General features: G+C 43.7%; 1 protein-coding gene across 1 annotated transcript in view; it reads left to right on the top strand.

The window, feature by feature from the left end:
* Nucleotides 1-18,700, top strand: part of LOC122564677 (uncharacterized) — a 70,181-nt gene that overhangs the window by 7,957 nt on the left and 43,524 nt on the right. Inside the window, exons 2-3 of the mRNA XM_043719753.2 lie at nucleotides 2,521-2,595; nucleotides 11,137-11,206. The gene's annotated coding sequence lies outside the window, so the exon portion shown is untranslated. The remainder of the gene's footprint in view (nucleotides 1-2,520; nucleotides 2,596-11,136; nucleotides 11,207-18,700) is intronic.

Below are 18,700 nucleotides of genomic sequence, written 5' to 3'. Positions count from 1 at the left end.
GTGAATCTGTGGAACTTGCTGTTCAAGAGTGCAGTGGAGGCAGAATCAATCAACAGATTCAAGAAAGAAATGAGTATGCTTCTGTTAAAAATGTGTGATAAAAGTCTATGGAGTGCAAATAGGAAAGTGGAGCTGGGATTTTTTACTTTTATGGTCTTGGGAACCTGAGGCACATCAGTCAGATTTTAGCTTCAAGTTTCTTTTGTTGCTCTACCTCACCAAGACACTCTGCTTTCCTTCTCTTCGATAGTAAACTTAATGGCTTACCTTTTTCTGGGACTGTTTTGTCGTCACCTTGTCTATAGGAATTGCATTAATGATACTTAAGTTTTTGACCACTACAGCTTTTAATGAATTATTGAATGTGTACAGCAATATCTCCAATACCTCTTCGCTGCATTAATTGAAAATACAAGGATGTAATCCATTCAGACTAAACATTTTTCCATTTTGACTTTGAGTTTATTTATCACAAGACCTTTGTGGATTTTGAATGTACTGATCTCATTCCTCATCTCATCAATATCATATTTCCCTTTTCCATCTCTCTGGTAAATAACAATCAAGGAGAGGCAGGGGCTGCCAGAAGAGCCACATGTGCAGTGTTTTAGCTGTTGGTATGAATTGTTGCTGTTTTTGGTGTTGGTACCTACTGTTGAGGTAGTGACCATCTTGCATCCTGAGAACATACCTAGTCAGTGCAGTCCCCTCTGCCTGATGACACCCGGGAGATTAGTCTTTGATTGGAGATAGTAATTAGTGAAATCTTTCAAACACTGAATTCTGTATTTTAAATCCGAGAACAATTTAGCATTGAAATAAAAGCTCAATTTGTATTGTCAACATAGTTTTCTCAAAAATGGTTGAATCACTTAGAATATCACAGATGGTGCTCTTTAAAGGGACATTCCGGCTTCATAAATCAGCAACATCTCCAGAAAACTAAACTGTACCCAGAACTTCAGAACAAATAGTCATCAGGCAAGCAATCTGGCTCTGCTTAACAGCAATAACTGCAAAATCCAACCATTGCAGTTATTTATGAGTCTGCTGGTGTGTCCAAAAGTTTGATCACTGAGTGAATCTCTTCCCACGAACACAGCAGTGAATGGTCTATCCCCAGTGAGAGTGCACTGGTGTACAATGAGGGAAGATGATTGTCTGAAACTCTTTCCACATGAAGTGCAGGTGTATGGCCTCTCCTCTGTGTGAATCCGCTAGTGTATCTGGAGGCTGGAAGTATGTGTGAAATTCTTCCCATACATGGAGCAGGTGAATGGTCTCTCTGCAGTGTGTACTGAGAACAGATGACTGCCTGAAACTTCTTTCACATAAACTGTAACTTAACAGCTTCTTTATGATATGAATATACTGCTGTGACAACAGATAGGATGACTAAGTGAGTTCTTTCCCACCAGCTGAACAGGTGAATGTCGTCTCCACAGTGTGAATTTGCTGGCATATATTAATGTTATATGGCCTCCTGACCCACTACCTACAGTCAGTGCAGCTAAAGGCTTCTCTTCAGTGTGAATCTGTTCATATGACATTAGACTGGCGGACTTAAATTCCTTCCCACTCACGAAGTAAAGGAATGGCTTCTCCTGAGTGTAACTGCACCAATGATTTTCCAGCAGGGAAGGACTTCAAATGCTTTACTGCAGTGTCCACATTTCCACGGTTTCTGTCTGGTGCTGGTCTCCATATGAATGTGGTGGTGCTTTTCCAACCAGGATGAATGATTAAATGCTTTCCCATAATCTTCACATTTCCACCATCTCTCCATGGTTCTGGTGCCCTTCTGTTCCTGATGAAGGGCTTATGCGCAAAACGTCGATTCTCTTGCTCCTCAGATGGTGCCTGACCGCCTGTGCTTTTCCAGCACCACACTGTTGGCCCTTATGTCTCTCCAGTCGGGATGATCAGTTGAAGCCTCGTTCATACGCACAGAGCACTTTGCACCATTCATATTGAGAGGAAACGATGTTATTTTCAGGTTGTGTAACTCTCCAATGGAGTGGAACACTCAGTCAGATGTCTGTGTGCTTCAGTATTTGCAGTCATGCTGATCTTTGAATTGTCGCCTCAAAGATAGAGCAAACATATCTCCTACCATATTCAAAGATCAATGATATTCAGGTCTGGAAAAGTCACGCAATTGTCAAATCTTGGTATGGTGTTTGGTTTGAGTTTCCTATGTGAAATTTGTAACACCGTATAAAAGGAGCTGACAGAAAACATCACTAAGTATGATGGATGCTGGGAGATTTTAGTAAGGTTAAGGAGTTTTTTTTAATTACTAAGGTTTGAAGGGTTATCGGGAAGGGGAACTCCTAATTCCAGTTTGCAGCACTGGATACAAAAGTTTGTATGACTTGGCATCACAAGTGCACAGGGGAGTACTTCTTAAATGTGAGGAGGATTTCTGCCCCTGCAGCACATACAAGCAGTGAGTTCCAGAGCCCTGCACTCTCTGGGTGAAAGACATACTCTTCCTATTCACTCTGTCTTCTGTTAAAGAGCTGCTTTGCAGCATTTGGATGTCAGTTTGGTGAATGACGGTGAAGATGATCATTCCCTTCTCTTCTCTCATTGGTGAGTAATTCTATTCCTTCATATCCAAGTCTTCAGTAATTTGGGGCATAAGGGGTAAGAGGAGCCAGCAAGACAGAACAGAAATTAGTAGGTGATAAAAATTGACACGGAAACTCAAGGCCAACACACTTACCCAGGTAGCCCAGAGAAAGGACCTGTATAGGGGAAGACGCAGGGATCAGCAACCGTGTTTAAAAAAAGTGCCATCACAGTGTTACAAAAGTCGAAAACATGTATGGTCACTTTAAATTCAGAAAAACACTTTCTATCTTAAAGAACAGCTAGCTAGAGGTTGGACTGTTGCAAATGTAACAATTGGCTGTTAAATGGATACCTGAGTTTTAATTGTTGATTTGACAACAACTTGAATTTAACCAATTAGTTTTAATTAAGCCCCAGGATATCCGAAGCCAATCGAATTTTCATTTTATTGTTTTGACACCTAGAAACCAACCAAATTATAATTAATATGTCATGAATGGTATAAACCCAGCACTTTGAAAATTAGAGGGACAGTAACTGCCCTTATAATATCTTACACTCAAAGAAATCAGAAAAAAACTCTATCAAAGATACCTTTTTATGTGAAATATACTTGCAGCAAAAAAGAAAGTAGATGATCCAGGGACGTCAGCAATCAAAAGAGTGAAAACACTGAAGAAGACAGAGACTATGTGGTCTTGAGATTAATGTAATGTTTTAAGTGTGTTATTGGAACAGCAAGTTGTTTTGTATAGTTGGGGTCAGGTAGTATGTAGTAAAGAGAAGGGAGGCTTAGATTTGTGAACAGTTTCTTTGTTTAATGTTCACTTTTAGAGTTAGGAAAATAAATCATTACTTTCTTTAAACAGTGGAATTTAGGAGTTCTCTGTCACCCACGTTTTAACAGATTATGAGCCGAGGCGAGCTTTTCTTGGTGTTTGGTTTTAATTAACATGGGTTTGACCTTTGTGTCCTAACAACAGGAAAAGCCGCATATTCACTGGTTGTTTAGTAATCTCTAATTTGAATACCTGTTCTAAATTGCTTTCAGATTTACATAAATTGGAGAGATATGTCATAGATTAAAAACTAAAGGCCAGGAGGAAATGTAAAAATGTAATGTTAAAGCTAATTAAATAATTTGGAAATGCAATGTCAGGCAGTATGTTGTCCCTGCATGTGAGAGCTGATGGACCCCATTGTGGTTAATCGTGCCACATCTGTTGCAAGTGCTGATTGCTTGCAGAACTCCAGTTCAGTTGATGGGCTGAGTCTAAACTTCAAATAACACACCATTTCACAGAGGGAGAAGAGTTACCTGGATGTTGTGTTTAAGGAGGGAGTCTCATAAACTGCAGGTTAAGTCGTTCAAATTTGGTCAGAGTCAGGGAAGGAAGGGAAGAATATGTTACATAGAACATAGAACAGTACAGCACAGAACAGGCCCTTCAACCCACGATGTTGCGCCGACTATTGATCCTCATGTAAGGTAAACCTAATGTACAAACCCTCAAATTTATGTGAGCATATCCATGTCCAGCAGTCTCTTAAAAATCCCCAATGATCTCGCTTCCACAACTGCTGCTGGCAGCGCATTCCATGCTCTCTCAACTCTTTGCGTAAAGAACCTGCCTCTGACATCCCCTCTATACCTTCCGCCAAACAATTTAAAACTATGACCCCTTGTGTTAACAACTTCTGCGCTGGGAAAAAGTCTTTGGCTATCAACTCTATCTATGCCTCTCATTATCTTGTACACCTCAATTAGGTCCCCTCTCTTCCTTCTTTTTTCCAATGAAAAAAGTCCGAGCTCAGTCAACCTCTCTTCATAAGATAAGCCCTCCATTCCAGGCAGCATCCTGGTAAACCTCCTCTGAACCCTCTCCAAAGCATCCACATCTTTCCTATAATAGGGCGACCAGAACTAGACACAGTATTCCAAATACGGTCAAACCAAAGTTTATGGAGCTGCAACAAGATCTCATGGCTCTTAAACTCAATCCCCTTGTTAATGAAAGCCAAAACATCATATGCTTTCTTAACAACCCTGTCCACTTGGGTGGCCATTTTAAGGGAGCTATGTACCTGCACGCTGTTCCTCCACACTGCCAAGAATCCTGTACTCAACTTCCAAGTTTGACCTTCCAAAATGCATCACTTCGCATTTATCCAGGTTGAATTCCAACTGCCACCTCTCAGCCCATCTCTGCACCCTGTCAATGTCATGCTGCAGCCTACAACAGCCCTCTATACTGTCAACGACACCTCCAACCTTTGTGTCATCTGCAAAATTCCTTCAATCTCCTCATCCAAGTCATTAATAAAAATTACAAAGAGTAGAAGCCCAAGAACAGAGCCCTGTGGAACACCACTCACCACTGACTTCCAGGCAGAATACTTTCCTTCCATTACCACTTGCTGTCTTCTGTCGACCAGCCAATTCTGTATCCAAACAGCTAGATTTCCCTGTATCCCATTCCTCTTGACCTTCTGAACGAGCCTACCATGGGAAACCTTATCAAATGCCTTGCTGAAGTCCATATACACCACATCCATCGCTTGACCCTTATCAACTTGTCTAGTAACATCCTCAAAGAACTCGATAAGATTTGTGAGGCATGGCCTGCCCCTCACAAAGCCCTGCGGACTGCAATTAATCAAGCCGTACTCTTCCAGATGGTCATAAATCCTATCCCTCAGAATCCTTTCTAACACCTTGCAGATGACAGACATGAGACTGACTAGTCTGTAATTGCCGCTGATTTTCCTATTTCCTTTCTTGAAGAGAGGAATTACATTTGCCTTCCTCTAGTCCTCAGGTACGACTCCGGTTGAGAGCAAGGATGCAAAGATCTTCGCAAGCGGCGAAGCAATCACATTTCTCACTTCCCAAAGCAGCCGAGGACAAATCTGGTCTTGCCCTGGCGACTTGTCAATCTTAATGTTTATCAAAATTTTCAGCACATCAGCTTCCTCAATCTCTATCCATTCCAGCATGCTTACCGGTTCTTCAATGGTTTCATTCACTACAAGGTCCTTTTCTTTAGTAAAGACAGAAGCAAAAAACTCATTTAGGGCTTCTCCTACCTCCTCAAACTCTATGCACATGTTCCCTATGCTATCCCTGATCAGCCCTACTCTTTCTTTGATCATTCTCTTATTCCTCACATACGTGTAAAATGCCTTTGGATTCTCCCTAATCCTTCCTGCCAAGCCTTTTTCGTGCCCCTGCCTGGCTCTCTTCAGACCATTTTTGAGCTCCTTCCTCACCTGCCTGTAATCCTCTAGAGCTGAGCAAGACCCTTGCTTCCTCCACTTTACGTAAGCTGCCTTCTTTCTTTTGACGAGAAGCTCCTCCGCTCTCGTCGTCCAAGGTTCCTTTTATCTTACCCCTTCTTGCCTGTCCCAGAAGAACGCATTTATGCATCACACGCAGCAACTGTTCCTTAAACAGTCTCCACATGTCTGTAGTGCCCTTTCCATGGAACAGTTGCTCCCAGTCCATGCTTCCCAACTCATAATTTCCTTTTCCCCAATTAAATATCCTCCCATCATGCCTGCTTCTCTCCTTCTCCATAGCTATGTAGAATGTGAGGCAGTTGTGGTCACTGTCACCAAAATGCTCTCCCACCGCAAGATCAGACACCTGCCCCGGCTCATTGCTGAGCACCAAATCCAAAATGGCCTCTCCCCTCGTTGGCCTATCAACGTATTGAGTTAGGAAACCCTCCTGAACGCACCTTACAAAAACAGCTCCTTCCAAACCATCTGCTCGAAGGAGGTTCCAATAATATTGGGAAAGTTAAAGTCACCCATTACAACAACCCTACTACATTCACACTTTTCCAAAATCTGCCAACCTATGCTTTCTTCAATCTCCCCTGCCTCTATTGGGGGGCCTGAAGTAAACCCCTAATGAGGTGACTGCTCCCTTACTGTTCCTAATTTCCACCCATACTGACTCATTAGACAGACTCTCCTCGACAAAGGTAACCACTGTAGCTGTGATAACCTCTCTGATTAGCAGTATTGCACCCCCTTCTCTTTTTTTTTCCCCCCCTATTCTTTTTAAATGTTCTCAACTCTGGAACATCCAGCAACCATGCCTGCCCCTGAGAAACCCACATCTCTGTTATGGCCACAACATCATAGCACCAGGTACTGATCCATGCTCTCAGCTCCTCAATTTTATTCCTGATACTCCTTGCATTAATACAAACACACTTTAACCGATCATTTCGTTCTTTCCCAGGAATTCCTTCCCACTGGCTGCACTACCTCTTACTATTGCCTCATCTCCATCAACTCTCACCTCTGGTATACAACTCAGGTTCCCACCCCCCTACCATACTAGTTTAAACCCTCTTGAACTACTCGAGCAAACCTTCCACCCAGGACATTGGTCCCCTTCCAGTTCAGGTGCAACCCGTCCTTCATGAACAGGTCCCACCTTCCCCAGAAGGCATCCCAATTATCTACATATCTGAAGCCCTCTCTCCTACACCAGCTGCGCAGCGACGTGTTAAGCTGCACCCACTTCCTCGCCTCGCTATCTCGTGGCACCGGTAGTAAACCCGAGAACACTACTCTGTTCTCGGGTTGCTGAGACTTGTTTGCTTTGAAACTTCTAAACCAGCTCAAAAAGATGTTCGATTGGGGCCGAGTGGATTCAGCTGTTGTCATAGACTCTCAGAGATGTACAACACGGAAATAGACCCTTTGATCTATCTCGTCCATGCCGACCAGATAGCTTTACCTAATAAAGTCCCATTTGACAGTGGTTGGCCCGTATCCGTCTCGACCCTTCCTACTCATATACCCATTCAGATGCCATTTAAATCCATTAATTGTATCAGTCTCTGCCAGTTCGTTTGGCAGCTCATTCCATATATGCACCACCCTCTGCAAGAAAATGTTGCCCCTTTGGTCCCTTTTATTATCTTTCCCCTCTGACCCTAAACCTATGCCCTCTAGTTCTGGACTCCTGCACCCTAGGGAAAATACTTTGTCTATTTATCCTATCTATTGCCCCTCATGATCTTATAAATCTAATAACATCACCCCTCAGTCTCTGACACTCCAGGAAAAACAGCCTCGACTCAGCTTCTCCCTATCGCTCAAATCCTCCAATTCTGGCAACATCCTTGTAAATCTTTTCTGAACCCTTTCAAGTTTCACAACATCCTTCCAATAGGAAGGAGACCAGAATTGCACACAATATTCCAAAAGAGGCCTAACCAATGTCCTGTACAGCTGTGGCATGACCTTCCAACTCTTACACTACATGGTCTGACAATAAAGGAAAGCATGCGAAACACCTTCTTCACTTTGTAGTTCCTTGAAAGTAGGGGATTATCTACCTGTGACTACTTTCAAGGAACTACAAACCTGCATTCCAGGGTCTATTTGTTCAGCAATACTCCTGACTATGAAGTATTTAAGTGCTGCTCTGATCTGCTTTTCCAAACTGCAGCACCTCACATTTTCTAAGTTAAACTCGTCAGCCCATTGGCCCATCTGATCAAGATCCTGTAGTACTCTGAGGTAACCCTCTTTGCTGTCCACTACACCTCCAATTTTGGTGTTGTCTGCAAACTTACTAACTATACCTTCTATATAAGTGATGAAAAACAGTGGATCCAGCACCGATCCTTGTGGCATACCACTGGTCATAGGCCTCCAGTCTGAAAAGCAACCCTCCACCACCACCTTCTGTCTTCTATCTTTGAGCCAGTTCTACATCCAAATGGCTAGTTCTTTGAGATCTAACCTTGCTAACCTTTCAGAGCCATGAGGTCATGTTGCAGCTGTACAAAACTTTGGTGCAGCTGCACTTGGGGTTTTGCATACAGTTCTAGTCGACACATTAAAGGAAAGACATGGAAACGTTGAAAGGGTGCAGAGGAGGTTTACCAGGATGTGCCTGGTATGGAGGGAAGATATTATGAAGAAAGGCTGAGGGACTTAGGGATGTTTTCATTAGAGAGAAGATTAAGAGGTGACTTAATAGTGATATACAAGACGATCAGAGGATTAGATAGGGTGGACAATGAGAGCCTTTTTTCTCTGATGGTGATGGTTAGCATGAGGGGACAAAGCTTTAACCTGAGGGTTAAAGACATAGGACAGATGCCAGAGATAGGTTCTTTACTCAGAGTGGTAGGGGCATGGAACAGCCTGCCTGCAACAGTATTAAACTTGGCGATGTTACTGGCATTTAAATAGGCATTGGACACAAATATGTGCGCTTTTCCAGCAACACATTTTTCAGCTCTGATCTCCAGCATCTGCAGTCCTCACTTTTTCCACACACATGGATAATAATGAAATGGTATAAGTTAGATGGGCAACAGATTAATTTCACAGGTTGGCACAACATCAAAGGCTGAAGGGCCTGCACCACGCTGTAGTGTTCTATGATTCTCCCTATTCTCACAATTCACTGTAGCTAAATATTAAATAATTATCAGCCTGCCTGCAACAGTAGTAGACTAGCCAACTTTATTGGCAATTAAATGGTCATTGGATAAACATATGGATGATAATGGAAGATGGGCTTCAGATTGGTTTCACAGGTCAATGCAATGTTGAGGGCTGTATATTGTTCTACGCTGTAACCACTCTCCAATGAGGAACTTGTCGAATGCCTTACTGACGTCCATACAGAACACATTTACTGCCCTGCCCTCATCAATCCTCTTTGTTACTTCAAAAAACTCAATCAAATTTGTGAAACATGATTTTCCACGCACAAAGCCATTCTGAATATCCTTCATCAGTCCTTGCCTTTGTAAATATATGTGAATTGTGTCCCTCAAGATTCTCACCAACAATGTGCCACCCACTGATGATAGTTCACTGGCTTTTCCTTACCACATTTCCTAAATAGTGAAACCACTTTAGCCAACCTTCAGTCTTCGAGGAGAAAGTGAGGTCTGCAGATGCTGGAGATCAGAGCTGAAAATGTGTTGCTGGAAAAGCGCAGCAGGTCAGGCAGCATCCAGGGAACAGGAGAATCGACGTTTCGGGCATAAGCCCTTCTTCAGTCTTCCAGCACCTCACCTGTGATTTGATATTATAAATGCAAGGGGTTCAGCAATCTCTTCCCTAGTTTCCCAGAGTTCTAGGGTACACCTGATCAAGTCTTGGAGATTTATCCACTTTTATGGATTTCAAGACAGCTAGCACCTCCTCTGTAACATGGACATTTTTTCAAGATGTCACCATCTATTTCCCTACATTCTTGATCTTCCATTTCCTTCTCCACAGTAAACACTGATGCAAAATATTTGTTTAGTATCTCCTGTGGCTCGACATGTAGGCTGCCTTGCTGATCTTTGAGGGATCCTATTCTCTCCTTAGTTACCCTTTTGTCCTTAAGGTATTAATAAAATCCCTTTGGATTCTCCTTAACCCTATCCGCCAAAGCTATTTCTTATGTCCACTTTTTGCCCTCCTGATTTTCCTCTTAAGTATTGCCTTTATTTGAAGGAATCCTGTGATCTCTCTAAACCTGACTTATGCTTCCTTCTTCTTAACCAAAACCTCAGTTTCTTTAGTCCTCGACATCTACCAGCCTTTCCTTTCACCCTAACAGGAAGAGACTGTCTCTGGAATCTTGTTTTTGAAGGCTTCCCATTTTCCAGTTTCCTTTACTTGCAAACATCTGCCCCCAACCAGCTTTTGAAAGTTCTTGCCTAATACCATCAAAATTAGCTTTCCTCCAATTTAAAACTTCAACTTTTAAATCTGCTCTATCCTTTGCCATGACTACTTTAAAACTAATAGAATTATGGTCGCTGGCCCCAAAGTGCTCCCCCACTGACACCATTTGCCCTGCCTTATTTTCCAAGAGGTCAAGTTTTGCACCTTCAAGAGTGTAAGTGCTGGAAAAGCATAGCGGATCAGATAGCATCCGAGGAGCAGGAAAACTGACGTTTTGGGCATAAGCCCTTCATCAGGACCATACTCTCAACTCTGTATTCTGCATCTGCAGTCCTCACTTTCTCCACGTTTTGCACCTTCTCTAATAGGTGCATCCGCATACTGAATGAGAACATTTTCTTGTACACACTTAAATTCCCTTAACACTATGACAGTGCCAGTCTGTTTGTAAAGTTAAGATCCCCTAACATAACCACCCTATTTTTCTTATAGGTAATTGAAGTCTCCTTACAAATTTTGTTTCTCAATTTTCCACTGACTATTAGGGGTTCTATAATTCAATGTCGTCCAGTTGGGGACTAATAACATCAGCAAAATTAAGTGAGAGATTCTGTTTGGGCAGTATCAGGAATTAGGAACAAAGTTGCAGAGCATAACCTCAAGGGATTAATGTCTGGATTATTATATGAACCATGTGTAAATTGGCATTGAAAATAGAAAAGCAAATAAGTAAACAAGAGACTCTAAAAGAGTGGTGCAGCAAAGAGGGGTACATTTCTCCACATTTACAAATGAGAATTTGGAAGCTGCCGTCCTAACAGCATATACGTTGTTGCTGACGAACAGCAGATCCAACTCCTGTATTCACTTATGAACTCACTCATGTTTCTACAGATGTAATGACTGAGTGAACTTCTTTCCCGTACCCTGAACAGATGCATTTGCTGGTGTTTCTGTAGGCCAGGTAAGTCTCTGAATCATTTCCCATTCTTGGAGCATTTGAATGGTCTCTCTCCAGTGTGAATTTGCTCATGTTTTTGCCGATGTGTTGACTGAGTGAATTCCTTTCCACAATCAGAGCAGCGAAATGGCTTCTCCCCAGTCTGTACCTGCTGGTGGGCACACAGGCTGGATAATTGAGTGAATACCTTCACACACTCTGAGCTGGTTGGATGGGTTCTCCCCTGTGTGAACTCGCTGGTGTCTCAATAGGGTGAAATATTCACTGAATTTCTTCCTACACTCAGCAGGGAGTGACAGCATTTCTGCAGGGCAGGCAAATCAGAGACTTCCTTTCCACATTCAGAGCAGGTGAACGGCCTTTCCCTGGTGTGACCACATCAATGAAATTCCAGGGTTGACAGGGAATGGAATCCCTTCCCACAATCCTCATTTCCACAGTTTCAGCATGTGTGGTTGTGCCTCTGATAGTTTAACAATCAGTCGAAGCCTCATCCACACGGACCACAAGTATTGTACCCCCTGCTGTGAATGGTGCAACACTTTTTCATGCAGTGTCATAGGCTAATTTTTTTTCCCACAATCCTTACAGGAAGACTTACTTGATGGTGGGAGGGTGTGTCTCAGTGCTTTTTCAGTCTAATTGATGTTTAAAACCTTTAATGCAGACAGAACAAATTAATATTTCCCCATGTATGGTTTACAAGTTCTGGTTAACATAGTCATTGTAAACACATGATTTTGAGATTGCTGTCTGCAAATCTTCACCTTATAGATTCCTGTAAAGAGAATTATGAAAGGAATAAGTACAGGTTAGATATTCAGAACAGACAATTCTAGTTTCTCTGGAATAGCTTCGCTCTCTCTCTCGCTCTCTCTCTCTCGCTCTCTCTCTCTCGCTCTCTCTCTCTCGCTCTCTCTCTCTCTCGCTCTCTCTCTCTCTCGCTCTCTCTCTCTCTCGCTCTCTCTCTCGCTCTCTCTCTCGCTCTCTCTCTCGCTCTCTCTCTCGCTCTCTCTCTCGCTCTCTCCCTCCCTCCCTCTCCCAAAACCGTAACTCTCTATCCCATACACACTCTCCCACAGCAGGTCACACAACATTGGAGGAGCAGACAAGTTGACATTTTGAGCCCTGACTTCCCAGAGACAGGACTGCTGTAGTTTTATGGGGCCTACAACCCCTACTCTGACTACTCTACTCTACTCTGATCTACTCTGACTTCCAATATCTGCAGTCCTTACTATTACACCACCGCCCCCTAACCCCCACCTCAAGTCCTTAAGAAGGGTTATACCCGAAACATTGACTTCTCCACCTCCTGATGCTGCCTGGTTTGCTGTGGTCTTTCAGCCTCCAATCTGTCTACTTTGGATTCCGGCATCTGCAGTTTTTTTTTGTCTCTTACATGCACATGTTCCGAAACCCGCCCTCATTCTGTACGTGCGCAGTTTCCTGCACATGTGTAGTCCCTGCGTCAGGGATCGTGGGAGTTGGGAGTCCCCATAGGCGCCGTGTCTCCAGGAAGTGGACGAAAAGTGTGGGGTGGAGGCTACGTGGGCCTTCACTGGAGTTTGAGTCACCTGGTTAGGTAGCCAGACTTCTGACATTACAAAATGGATTCAGCCATTTGTGAGGGGTGTTAAGACGGACTCGGACGGTCCCGTCTTTGCGTGTTCTTTTGGAAGGAGAGACTCACACTGGCAACTACGATTAGACGCAGACAGCAGTTTATTCACAGAATCTTAACTGATACAACGAATCAACAGGCATGCATTCGTTGGAGAAGGCGTTCTGCCTTCCCGTTCAAACTTGACACAATTATACTTCGCGCTGCCTGGAGTCCCCGGTCAGTTCGCCTTCCCCATTGGTCCATTCATCTGCGCGCGCTGGGGATCCGTCCTCCTATTGGCCGCATCGAAGTGCCTGTCCAGCTCCTGCTGTGCTTGACAATGGCACAGCCATCCCCGGGAGCGGTTCCGATCCCGTATTCAATAGTCCATTGTTTCAAGGAATTACTATGCGTCTGACAGGCTAGCCATTTTCAATAATTTTAGTTTAACTAAATTGTCAATTACACTTATCAACTTTAGACTTAAATAGAGCCATTCACACTTAACAGTTACAGGTTCCGATAGAGCAATTCACACTTGTCTAACAGTTACAGATTCCGATCAGTTTCTTTATTAATCCCGAGTTTCGATGGGGCAATTGATACTGGCTGGTATTTACAGGCTCCAAGATTTAATTAACATTATGCATATCCCTTACAAGCTCCAGCCAGGTAGTCATGCAGTCGCCTGCAGCAGCTCGCTTGGCTGTTGTTAACCATTTCAGGGCTGGAAATGTCACCCTCCCTAGCCCTACATTAAACACCGCAGTGAAATCTCCCCAACATGGGGGAGATGAATAAAGGATTGCAGATTTAAACCAGACATGGAGAAAAATATAATTGCCTCAAACTGCTGGGAATCTGTGGGATTCACTACCCAAACTGGAGGAATGGTGTTGAGGAATGTCTGACCGAAATGTTAACTCTGATTTCTCCACAGATGCTGAGCTTTTCCAGCACCTTCTGTTTTTGTTTCTGATTTACAGCATCCACAGCATTCTTTTGGTTTTTATGTTGGGATTTTATGATTCTCTATGAAATGTGGTGGATGCCTGGTCACTGAGCAAATTCAATGAAGAGATACAGTACTTTTCATTTGTAATATGTTGCAGGGTGATAGAAGTGGGCAGTAAAATGAAGGTGGGATGAGCTCAGTCATCGTCGTATTAAATGTTGGAGCAGGCTCAGAGGGCCGAATTGCCGCCGCCGCCTCCTCTGAATCCTTGTGTTCTTATGTTACTTAACTGTGAAGCTGATCCCGAAAATCACCACCTTCACCAAAGGAGACTTTTGGAAAAAAAACAGCACAGTTAATAGATTAGCATTCCAAATTTCGATAATGAGGAAGTATATGGAAGATAGTATATTCACAGCATCCCGAATAATTTGTTCTGAATGCCTTCTCTTGAGTAGTCACTGGGAATCAAGAATGACTTCCTTTCACTCCAGTGTTATGGGCCCTAGCGTTATTAAATACTTGAAGATTGGATCCACAATCTCTGACATTGATGAGGCGAGTGGCTGCAACGCACAGGTTTTCATGTGCTGCTCTCCCTATTAATGCTTCATCTTTGAGACTGTTTTTGATTGATATTGCCCAGTGATGAAAAATAGGAGGGACAATATAGGAGGGAGAAAGTTCATCAGCTCCTCACTTGTTGTTGGACTTGAGGATGGAAGAGATGGGGAAAGCCCTTCAACTTGGAACAGGAATAGACCATTCAGCCTCTGAGCCTGCTCCACCATTCAATCAAATCATGACTGATCATTTTCCTGCAGTATTCCCACTTTCCAGTGTCATTCACCTTCAGGAATCTATTGCTTTCTGACTGAACATCCTCAATGAATGAGCTCTATGAACCTCTGGGTCATGAATTCCAAACAAAATTCCATCTGAGTGAAAAACTCATCCTCACCTCGGTCTTAGAATGGCCTGCCCCTTATTCTGAGGTGATGTGTCCCCTGGTTCTAGACCCAACAGCAAATGGAGAAATCCTATCAAAATCCAGACTATATGAATCTTTGAAGTTTCAATGAGATCACTGGTGGTTCTCAAAATGATGTGGTCCTAGTTGTGGGTAATACTGCACCACTTAAATCTGAGTGAAACATAGAACATTACAGTGCAGTACAGGCCCTTTTGCGCTTGATGTTGCGCCGACATCAATTTAAAGCTATGCCCCCTCGTGCTCGCCATCACCATACATGGAAAAAGGCTCTCCCTGTCCACCCTATCTAACCCTCTGATTATCTTATATCACCTATTAAATCACCTCTCAACCTTCTTCTCTCTAACAAAAACAACCTCAAGTCCCTCAGCCTTTCCTCGTAAGACCTTCCCTCCGTACCAGGCAACATCCTAGTAAATCTCCTCTGCACCCTTTCCAAAGCTTCCACATTCTTCTTATAATGCAGTGACCAGAACTGTACACAATACTCCAAGTGTGGCCGCACCAGAGTTTTGTACAGCTGTAGCATAACCTCATGGTTCCGGAACTCGATACCTCTATCAGTAAAAGCTAAAACACTGTATGTCTTCTTAACAACCCTGTCAACCTGGGTGGCAATTTTCAAGGATCTGTGTACCTGGACACCAAGAGCTCTCTGCTTATCTACACTACCAAGAATCTTACCATTAGCCTAATACTTTGCATTCCGATTAATCTGACCAAAATGAATCACCTCACATTTATCCGTATTAAACTCCATTTGCCACATCTCAGCCCAGCCCGGCAGTTTATCTATGTCTCTCTGTAACCGACCTTAGTGTCGTCTGCAAATTTACTAACCCACCCTTCTACGCCCATATCCAGGTCGTTTATAAAAATGATGAACAGTAGTGGACCCAACACTGACCCTTGCAGTACACCATGGTAACAGGACTCCAGGATGAACATTTCCTATCAACCACCACCCTCTCTTCTTTCAGCAAGCCAATTACTGATACAAACTGCTATATCTCCCACAATCCCATTCTTCCGCATTTTGTACAATGGCCGACTGTGGGGAACCTTATCAAACGCCTTGCTGAAATCCATATACACCACATCAACCTGTTTACTCTCAACTACTTGTTTGGTCACCCTCTAAAAGAACTCAATAAGGTTTGTGAGGCACGACCTATCCTTCACAAAACTGTGCTGACTATCCCTAATCAAATTATTCTTTTCTAGATGATTAATCCTATCTTTTGATTAGATTACTTACAGTGTGGAAACAGGCCCTTCGGCTCAACAAGTCCACACCGACCGATCGAAGCACAACCCATCCATACCACTTCACCTAACACTACGGGCAATTTAGCATGGCCAATTCACCTGGCCTGCACATCTTTGGACTGTGGGAGGAAACCAGAGCACCCGGAGGAATCCCACGCAGACACTGGGAGAATGTGCAAACTCCACACAGTCAGTTACCTGAGGCGGGAATTGAACCCGGGTCTCTGGCGCTGTGAGGCAGCAGTGCTAACCTCTGTGCCACCCACATTTCTTATAACCTTTTCCAACACTTTACCAACAACTGAAGTAAGGCTCACTGGTCTATAATTACCTGGGTTGTCTCTACTCCCCTTCTTGAAGGGGGGAACCACATTTGCTATCCTCCAGTCTTCTGGCACTATTCCTGTAGACAATGACGATTTAAAGATCAATGCCAAAGGCTCGGCAATCTCCACCCTGGCTTCCCAGAGGATCCTAGGATAAATCCCACTCTGCCCAGGGGACTTATCTATTTTCACACTCTGTAGGATTTCTAATACCTCTTCCTTGTGAACCTCAATCACACCTAGTCTAGCCTGCATCTCAGTGTTCTCCTCGACAACATTGTCATTTTCTAGAGTGAATTCATTTAGTGCTTCCCCTATCTCCTCTGACTCCATACACAACTTTCCACTACTACCCTTGATTGGTGCTGAAAATGTGTTGCTGGAACAGCGCAGCAGGTCAGGCAGCATCCAGGGAACAGGAGAATCGACGTTTCGGGCATAAGCCCTTCCTCAGGAATGATTCCTCAGGAAGGGCTTATGCCCAAAACGTCGATTCTCCTGTTCCCTGGATGCTGCCTGACCTGCTGCGCTGTTCCAGCAACACATTTTCAGCTCTGATCTCCAGCATCTGCAGATCTCACTTTCTACCCTTGATTGGCCCTAATCTTACTCTTGTCATTCTTTTACTCGTTAAATACCTATAGAAAGCCTTAGGGTTTACCCTGATCCTATCCGCCAATAACTTCTCATGTCTCCTCTGAGGGCTCTTCTGAGCTCTCTCTTTAGGTTTTTCCTGGCTACCTTGTAACCCTCAAGCGCCCTAACTGAGCCTTCACATTTCATCCTAACGGAAGTCTTCTTCTTCGTCTTGACCAGAGATTCCACTTCCTTTGTAAACCACGGCTCCTGCGCTCTACAGCTACCTCCCTTAAGTATGAGGTACATACTTATCTAGGACACACAGGAACTTTTCCTTGAATAAAGTCCACATTTAGAACATAGAACAGTACAGCACAGAACAGGCCCTTCAGCCCACGATGTTGTGCCGACCACTGATCCTCATATATGTACCCTCAAATTTCTGTGACCATGTCCAATAGTCTCTTAAATGTCCCCAATGACCTTGCTTCCACAACTGCTGCTAGCAGCGCATTCCAAACTCTCTCAACTCTCTGTGTAAAGAACCCGCCTCTGACATCCCCTCTATATTTTCCTCCAACCAGTTTAAAACTATGACCCCTCGTGTTAGTCATTTCTGCTCTGGGAAATAGTCTCCGGCTATTAACTGTATCTATGCCTCTCATTATCTTGTATACCTCAATTAGGTCCCCTCTCCTCCTCCTCTTCTCCAATGAAGAAAGTCTAAGCTCAGTCAACCTCTCTCCATAAGATAAGCCCTCCAGTCCAGGCAGCATCCTGGTAAACCTCCTCTGAACCCTCTCCAAAGCATCCACATCTTTCCTATAATAGGGCGACCAGAACTGGACGCAATATTCCAAGTGCGGTCTAACCAAAGTTTTATAGAGCTGCAACAAGATCTCACGACTCTTAAACTCAATCCCCCTGTTAATGAAAGCCAAAACACCATGTGCTTTCTTAACAACCCTGTCCACTTGGGTGGCCATTTTAAGGGATCTATGTACCTGCACACCAAGATCCCTCTGTTCCTCCACACTGCCAAGAATCCTATCCTTAATCCTGTACTCAACTTCCAAGTTTGACCTTCCAAAATGCATCACTTCGCATTTATCCAGGTTGAATTCCATCTGCCACCTCTCAGCCCATCTCTGGATCCTGTCAATGTCCCGCCGCAGCCTACAACAGCCCTCTATACTGTCAAAGACACCTCCAACCTTTGTGTCATCTGCAAACCTGCTGACCCATCCTTCAATCCCCTCATCCAAAAATTATAAACAGTAGAGGCCCAAGGACAGAGCCCTGTGGAATACCATTCACCACTGACTTCCAGGCAGAATATTTTCCTTCTACTACCACTCGCTGTCTTCTGTTGGCCAGTCAATTCTCTATCCAGACAGCTAAGTTCCCCTGTATCCCATTCCTCCTGACCACCTGAATGAGCCTACCATGGGGAACCTTATCAAATGCCTTGCTGTGAAGTCCATATATGCCACATCCACAGCTCGACCCTCATCAACTCTTCGAATCACATCCTCAAAGAACTCAATAAGGTTTGTGAGGCATGACCTGCCCCTCACAAAGCCGTGTTGACTGCATTTAATCAAGCCATGCTCTTCCAGATGGTCATAAATCCTATCCCTCAGAATCCTTTCTAACACCTTGCAGATGACAGACGTGAGGCTTACTGGTCTGTAATTGCCGGGGATTTCCCTGTTTCCTTTCTTGAAGAGAGGAATTACATTTGCCTCTCTCCAGTCCTCAGGTACGA

The sequence above is a fragment of the Chiloscyllium plagiosum genome, unplaced genomic scaffold, assembly GCF_037043375.1.
Source record: "Chiloscyllium plagiosum isolate Xiang-an unplaced genomic scaffold, Cpla_swu_hap1 HiC_scaffold_21, whole genome shotgun sequence".
Classification (NCBI taxonomy): Eukaryota; Metazoa; Chordata; class Chondrichthyes; order Orectolobiformes; family Hemiscylliidae; genus Chiloscyllium; species Chiloscyllium plagiosum.
This window is presented reverse-complemented; position numbering and strand designations above follow the sequence as displayed.